The 8,382-nt window shown below is 50.7% G+C and overlaps 1 protein-coding gene across 1 annotated transcript in view; it reads right to left on the bottom strand.

Annotated features, from left to right (window-relative positions):
- Window positions 1–5,625, bottom strand: part of Znf385c (zinc finger protein 385C) — a 54,808-nt gene extending 49,183 nt beyond the window's left edge. The window contains exon 1 of the mRNA XM_034506584.2: window positions 5,580–5,625. The gene's annotated coding sequence lies outside the window, so the exon portion shown is untranslated. The remainder of the gene's footprint in view (window positions 1–5,579) is intronic.
- Between the last annotated feature and the right edge of the window lie 2,757 nt (window positions 5,626–8,382).

The raw sequence follows: 8,382 nt of genomic DNA, 5'->3' as shown, positions 1-8,382 counted from the left end.
CAACGTGTCCACCTGCCTCTGGTGTCTGTCTCCTTTGGCCTGAACAGCTCTACTTTCCAATTGTAAGCCAAAACAAACCTTTCCTTCCTAAGTTGCCTTTGTCAGGCACTTTGAGACAAGTAACTGTCCCAAGCCCCGGACAGAGTCCTTCTTCTCTCAAGTGGCCCTGAAATGCCAGCTCAAGCTTAGTTAAGGAGAACAGGCTGGAAGGTGGGCAGACTCCTCCTAAATTCTGAAATCCACACCCCACATGTTCCTCTTTGGGGCTCTATAGAAAACACAAGGGTTCTGGCTTCTCACATCTTCTCCAGCTCCCCCACCTCCACCCCTTCCAGAACTCTCAAAGCAGGCCAGAACTGGTGTCATGTAGGAATCAGCATGTAGAGGCCAGGAGGGTGGAGAGGAGAGGTCCTGGTCACCAGAGGGCAAAGCAGGAAGTAGGGCAGCTGGGATTGGCCAGGTCTCTCCATGGGCATCTGGAGCTCGGGAGGGTCTGTGGATATGGATCTCACCACACCCAAGGAAACCTTAGGCAAATAAACAAGCAGCCAACACAGCAAGGCCTGTGCAGGAGCCGTGGCCATGGTGCGGCCAGCAGCAGTGAGCAGAGGGGCCAGGGAACTGTTTAAAGAGGCCCCGTGGCCACAGTGGCGGAAAGGCTGAAGCAGGGTGGGGGCACCGTGGTGGTTTGGAGCAGGAAGCTGGACCTGGGTTGGTTAGGTTGAACTTGGCTGCTTCGAAGTAAAAAGAAAGGTGTTGATTCAGCCCTGCTCTTGTTCACACGTCTTCCGAGGGAGAGTAGAAGTCTTTGCCTTTCATTGAAGGTCAAACTGGTCAACAAGACAGACAAGGGGCTACCCCTCCATCACTCTGAACCCCAGTTCCGCTTCTAGGCCTATGACTCTGGGTTTTGTCACTGAAGACTATTCCACCTCCAGAGCCAGAGTTCTCAATAGAGGGGACCAGAGGCACCAACGCTGACCTATTGTCTGCAGGTCCTGATACCCCTTATTTGCTTAAAGGAAAAGAGGGGCCCAGAAGTGACAGGATACTTTGCTACCTTCTGTGACTCTAAGACATTCATCCATGCTGTTCCTCTGAGTTTCCTCAAGAGATCCAGAGACATAGATCAACACACCTCAGCCGAGAGTTAGAGACATGGTGAACCTGGGGGTGTTGGCTCACATCTGTCTTCCCAGGACTTAGGAGGCTAACGGCTAATGCAAGAGGGCAGCTATGAGTTCAAGACCAGCCTGGGCTATATATACAGTGAGTTCCAGGTCAGCCTGGGAGATAGATAGATAGATAGATAGATAGATAGATAGATAGATAGATAGAGTGAGTTCTAAGCCAGTCTGGGCTATAGAGTGAGAGCCTGTCTTCAAAATAAAAGAAAACAGACAGAGAGACAGAACTACAGAGCCACAGAGTCAGAAAAAAAGGTGTATGTGTATATGGGGGAAGCGGAGGGTGGTGATGGAGAAAAGTGACAGGAAAAAATGGAGACCAGGGAGACATAGATGGCACACACAGCAGAGAGAAGCAAACACATTCATAGACTAAGCAGAAGGAGCCCCCAAGAGCCACACAAACAGGCAATCTAGAGATTCAGGACCCCTAGATACTCCTGGGAAAGCTTAAGAGAGGAGGTGCTAATCAAGTCCCTCGGGGCTTGGGGGAGTCCTAGGAAGGTGCTACTACTGCCTCCTGTCCCCAGTACTGAGGCACTGCAGGTACCTGACCCTCAGGCACCACAGTCAAGTAAGTCAGCCACTGGCCACTGGAGTTGGTGGGTCCCCAAGTGAATGAAGGGCACTGAAGAAGGCAGGGAGGCTGTGAGTTTGGGAAGGGCCTAGGATGCACACAGTAGGGCATCAGGTTAGGTGTGCAAGGGTAGGCACATGAGACTTGGTACCCAGGAACGGTTTGTGAGCCAGGTGGCATGCCGGGTGACTTGTAAGTACACGCATGTGGGTGGTATGTCTACTTCCAAAAAAAACTCCAACTAAACAAAAACCTTGCAGTGTTAAGGAGTCCAAAGGGCAAGGTGACCCCCAAACAACCCAGTGAGAATCCTGAGTGAGGAGCTGGTCACAAACAAAAGAGGTGGCAAACCTTTGTTTTCTGGGCAGACAGGATGTCCAGGTGCCACGGGTGCACTCCACTGCAGCCTAGAACAACACGCCATTTATTCCCATCAGGAGTGATCCCAGCCATCAGCTAGCTGGGCCCCAACCTCACGAAGAACCAGCTCCTCCCTGGATGTGGATATAAAAGGGCATGGTGGGATAGCGTGAGAGGGATAGGAAGCATGTTGGCTATTCGGCCTTCTCTTCCTCTGATCTAGCTTTCATCCCTCTTGCTGCTGCACACAAGCTGATTTCATTCTTGCTCCTTGGGAACAGAAAATGCTACATCCTCGCCACGCTAGGAAGAAAAACACACTCTCCTCCACATCCCTTTCCGCTCAAGTATCATAGGACATTAAAAAAATGTCCCAATTTTGAGTTAGAGAATGAGGTCAGGAAGCCCAAGGGGGGACTGCTTATTGGTGACAACTGATAATTTTCATTTCACCTTGAAACTCCTTGTCTAGACATGTATGGCCCAAGCCCAGATTTGTGACTTTAACAGAGGAGAGGTGGATAGGAAGGGAGGTGACCAAATGGCTCTTATGGTCACAGAGTCAGCCAGGTCCCCTGTCACCTTAGCGGGGTACAGAACAAGAGAATCACTAGTAGGCCACAGAAACAGGTCCCAATATCTTAAAGTTCTAATGCTATGGCGGCATGGGCCTCTGATCTCAGTTGTGTGAGAAGCTGAGGTAGGAGGATTGCTTCAAGTTTAAGGCCAGCCTGAATAACTTTGTCAGACCTTGGCCTGCAAAACAAACAAAACAAAAACTCTCTGGGATATGACTCAGCTGTAGTGCACTTGCCTAGCATGGACAAAACCCTGGGTTTGATCCCTAGTAATAAAAAAAACAATATATATTTTATAAATCTTGTTAATGAAACATCCAATTGTGTGTGTGTGTGTGTGTGTGTGTGTGTGTGTGTGATAAGGTTTCGTGTATCCTAGGCTAGCTTCAAACTCTATGTAACACAGGAAGAACTTCCGATGCCCCTGACTTCACCTCCCAAATTCTGGGATTGCAGGCATTTTCCACCATATCTGGTTCTGTGCAGCACTGGGGGCCTCGTGCATGTTTGGCAAGCACTCTGCCAACTGAGCTACAACCCCAGCCCCATGATCAATAAATTATTTTCTAGCCTCCTGCCTCGACAATGATGCCTTCATGGCAACCTGGAAGACCAGGTTCACAATCAGATTTCTCTGCTTCCAGTGAGGTAAGTTTCACACTGGAGTATCAGTGTAGAGAGATGGCTCCATTCTCTCCCCAGCTCCAGCCACCCCTGCCCTGGCTACATTCCCAGGGCCAGGTCACCTCTGCACCACAAGGGCCAACCACACAGACACCTGGCCTCAGCCTGCTTCCAGTCATGGGACTTGTAATACACACTAAGCAAGCATTCTACCAACTGAACTTTCTCTCCAGTCCTGAGAGTGTGGTCCTGATGCTTGGTCCCGTGGATTCTACACTTGACAGAAGGCAGCCAGAGCAGAGCGCTTGAAAATACCCAACCTAGACCTGTGCCCTGTTTCCCTTGCCCAGATTTTAAGGGTGCTCATGGATTGGCAGTCTTTGGTGGCCACTAGAACTAGAGCAGGTATGAGCTTGAAGCTCTCCCTCCCTCCAATGGAGGGCAGCTCGGACAATCCCCCCTCCCCCCACCCCCCATCCGAAGGATTATTCCTCTTCCTGAAAAAATCCAGCCCAGTTTGATCCCAACTTGTGGATTTCTGGAGGCGGGGAAGGCAGGGAGGTGACGCCCACAGGGAATTTTTGTCCAGTTGGGTATCCAAGCCAGAGCTTGTTCCATTTAGGCACAACCCCAAGTGGGCCCCTGCCGCTCCCCGGATCCTGCCTCACCCCACAGACATAAGTAAGTCGACACAGCCAGGAGGAGGTGAGGGGTTCTGGACAGCACAGAGATGGGACCCAGCAGGGGGCCAGGGCTGGTAGGGGAGGAGTGAAGGACATCTCTCTTTCTGGACAAGCTTTAAAAATTTTCCACCCCACCTCCACCCCCTGCAGACCGGCTTTGCTGTCCTACCCAGGAGGGGACACTTAGACCTGTTGAGCCGTCACCAGGCGCCAGGCACCATGCTAAGCGCTCTCTGTGCTACTCTCATTAAATCCCTGCAGCTACCCTATGAGGTGGGTTCTAACCTTAACCCCATTTTCAACTAAGGAAGCAAGTACAGAGGTGGAGGACTCAATGCTAACCCACCCTGAAGGTCACCTGTCTTACAGCTCACTGTCTCCCAGCAAGAAGCTCTCCCCAGAAGCAGAAAGGATGGTTGGAAATGAGCAAGGGCCAACGATACATGGCTTAGGTCAAGACACTTGCTGTCAAGCCTGATGATCAGAGTTCAATTCTCCAGCATCCAAATACATGGTGGAAAGCAAGAGCTGACTCTAGCAAATTGTCCTCCAACCTCCAACCACATGCCATGGCATGTAGATGTGTGCTACACACACACACACACACACACACACACACACACACACACAAGCATAATACACGAGGAAGAATTTGCTGACAATGATGGTGTAGGAGGGAGGAAATCATGGAATGAGGGATCTAGACAATCATGAAAAAATCCTCTGCCCTAATCTTCAGTCTGCCTAAAGGCTAGGAATGATCTCTGGAAGGTTCCTGGAGTCTTGACTGGGATTAGGGAGCGTCATCTTTATCTCCCTCTGTTCCACATCCCAGGGGTCTTTGCTTCCTTAAGTGGATCACAAAGTCCCAAGTTGCCTCTTTTTTGTGACTCCAGGAGCCCAGCATCACAGCTGAGTTAGCTCAGATCATCTCTCCAAGAAAACCTTCCCTGGAGTTCTGGGAGGCAGAGGAGCATCCTAAAGCCTAAATCCCACAGAAGGAGGCACAGTTATCCCATGCCTACCTTCATCCTTCGGGGGGGCCTGACTCTGAGACACTAGGCAGAATGGTCCTGGGCTCTCTGGATTCTGGCATTTCCTCACTCCCCACCTCCCCTCTCCATCTATAGCCAAGTGCAAATGATGCAGATGCCCCAGGGGCACCAGAAAACCCAAGTCCCACGCAGAAAGGCAACAGCTGTCACCTCACTTGCCCTCAGAACAGAAACCCTTCGGTTCACTCCATCACTCGCGAAGATATTGCTCTGGGACCCATAAAGGACACTTGGGATGATGAAGTCCCCCTCTCATCTGCTGCCCTTCGGAACACTGTACTGTGTGATGCCCGTTGCTGCTTTCCCCAGCCCTCGGACCTAGGCATCATCCCATAGAGCCAGCGGCTCCCTCCAACTTCCTCAGAGTTTATTCACACCCGCCTACCGAGCCCAGATAGAGTCGTCTCTAGGCGTCCCCTAGGTTTGAGACGGGCAGGGGACAGAAGGCTCTGCCTTGTCTTCCCGAGCTGCCCTCGAGGTCCTCAGTGTGGACCAGCCCTCGGTGCTTGTCTTACCTGCAGGGAGGAGATGGAGCCAGCGGTGGCCACCTGCTCTTGCCTGGTTTGCAGCGCAAAAGCTTTGGGCTCGCGGGCCGCGGCTGGCGGGCTGGGGGCGGGGACGAGCCGGGAGGGGCGGGGTCTCCAGTCCCACCCCAGTACTGGAGGTGAGGTTCCGTACGCATTTTGAGGTTGTGAGTAGGGCAGAGAAACAGGGCCACTTGGAGTTCCGGTTTCTTTTCTTTTCTTTCTTTCCCTCCCCCCTCCCTCATTTGTAGCCCAGGCTTACCTTGAGTTCTTGGTCCTCCAGCCTTCACCCTCCAAATGCTAGGATTACATACATGTATGTGCCACCAATCATGCTTGTTCACGCGTGTGCGCGCTCTTTCCTCCCTTCCCCCTTTCTCTTTCTCTCTCTCTCTCTCTCTCTCTCTCTCTCTCTCTCTCTCTCTCTCTCTCTCTCTCTCTCTCTGTTTCTTCCTTCCTTCCTTTCGTCCTCCTCCCCTTCTCTCTCCCTCCCCCTCCTCCTCCTCTTCATTTTTTTCCCTAAGGCTAGGAAGGTTGCACTCAGGCCAGGCTTGAACTCAACCAACAGCAGTTTTTCCTCACCCTAAGTGCCAGGACCACAGGCAATGAACCACCGTACTTGACTCTCTGAGGGTTGGAAAACTGGAGTCCTCCTGACCTTATACAATTCTGACAGTCTGGTCCAGATGTTCACAAGCCTGGCTCCATCAGAAGACCCCCAGGCCAAAGTAACAACAAAAACAGATTCTCCTGAGCCTCCCTTCCCTGAGTCAGAGGCTCTCACAAAATTGAAGATGGGTGGAGACCCCCCCCAGACCAGACCCTGCCTAAAGGTCAATTCCTAGTCCAAGGGTCAGCCATATAAAGACTCAGCCTCTAGAGGGATACTGGGTGCCTGTCTTTTTCCTCTTTCCTTGCAACACAGGGCCCTCCTCCAAACCCCAAACCCCCTTGCAGGTCCCTCAGCTGTCACTGTTTAGCACTGGAATGACAGGCGTCCAGACTCCGTGAGTCCAGCCACATTCAAGGCCATGGAGCTTAGCACTCTCTGCTCCCACCCCCTCCTCCATCAGTCGCTAATTTTATTGACCCGTAAAAGGCACGTTCCTGGCTGGGGGTGGGGGGGAACTAACTCAGGACACAGTGGGGCATGAACAAGCAGAAAGTACCCATGAGATGACTCCTGAAGGGGCCAAGGACATTCTGAGAAAGGGATTTACCCTAGCTAAGATGGCTGCCCCAAAGAGTGGAAGTGAATGTTTAGCCTTAGCCAGAAAAGACTGGGAAAAGAGAGAATGAATTCTATGCACTTTGAGTCAGGGCAAGGACGAAGCAGAAAAGATACAGGTTAGATAACAGGAAGAACTGTCATCTTTCTGTCAAATCTCTGCCCTAACCATTTCCTCCCCCCTGAAGATGACTTGTGCCTGCTGGGCCTCTTACTACAGAAATAGCCCTTTCCCTGAAGAATCAACCTAGATCTTGCCTCTAATAAAATCAGAACAAAAAAATTAGGCCTCTTCCTACTCCATGCCTACCTGCCTCCAGCCCTCAAATGTTAGCTGTTAGGCTCTCTTCTCCCCAAGTGAGGAGGGACGAGGGGGATAGAGGGGTTAGAACCTGTCATAGGGTCTGGAGAGGACACAAGGACTTTACATTCTTGAAAAGCCTCAAATTGAAGCTTTTTAGATCTGGGAATGGAACTCTTAACCTCTTCCGGGACAGGTGTGTTCTCTGCCTGTGAACTGTGTCTTGGGTACCTCAGATTTATCCTACTGGTGATCTATGTGAGAGCTGGACAGACATGGAAGATCTCTCTCTCTCTCTCTCTCTCTCTCTCTCTCTCTCTCTCTCTCTCCAATCCCATGCAGATCTCAAACTTACTATGTAGCCAAGGCTAGCCTTGAACTTACCTTAGCTACAGTTATTATTCATTGTGTGTGTGTGTGTATGTGCATATGTGTATTTAAGTGTGTGTGTGAGCATGTGTGCACACATGCGAGTGTGTGAGTACATGAGTACATTAGGGTGCCTGTGAGGAGGCCAGAGAGACAACTTGGTGGGCCTCACCTTCCACCAAGTCGGTCTAGGGATTGAACTCAGTCAGTCAGGCTTGTAGGCAATACTTTAGCCAATAAAAGATCTCATCAGAGCATCCTCCTGTCTCTACCCCTGTAGTGTTTGGATTCCAGGCAGGCACTACCCATGTTGGCCTATGCAGTTCTGGGCATCAAACCCTGGGCTTTGCACATGGTAGGCAAGCACTCTAACAACTGAGCTTCGTCTCTAGTCCCAAGAGTAATATTTGAACATTAAAAATTACCCAAGCAAGGCTGGAGAGATGGCTCAGTAGTTAAGAGCACTGACTGTTCTTCCGGAGGTCCTGAGTTCAATTCCCAGCAACCACATGGTGACTTACAACCATCTGTAATGGGATCTGATTCCCCATTCTGATATGCATGAAAACAGAGTACTCATGTACATAAAATACATGAGTAAATAAATCTTTAAAAGAAAAGAAAAAGAAAATTGAATTGCTTACTGGGCAGTGGTGGCACATGCCTTTAATCCCAGCACTTGGGAGGCAGAGGCAGGTGGATTTCTGAGTTCAAGGCCAGCCTGGTCTACAGAGTGAGTTCCAGGACAGCTCTGGTTATACAGAGAAACCCTGTCTCAAAAAAAAAAAAAATTACCCAAGCAGATAAGTGTGTGGGGAGGGGTACAAGGTAGGGCTTCCAGTGGGAACAAAGACACTTGCCAGGGTGTGTCTATATCTTGACTAGAAGGAGGCATG

Source organism: Arvicanthis niloticus, chromosome 6 (assembly GCF_011762505.2).
Source record: "Arvicanthis niloticus isolate mArvNil1 chromosome 6, mArvNil1.pat.X, whole genome shotgun sequence".
Classification (NCBI taxonomy): Eukaryota; Metazoa; Chordata; class Mammalia; order Rodentia; family Muridae; genus Arvicanthis; species Arvicanthis niloticus.
Note: the sequence above shows the minus strand (reverse complement) of the source record. Positions and strands in the feature narration are given on the sequence as shown.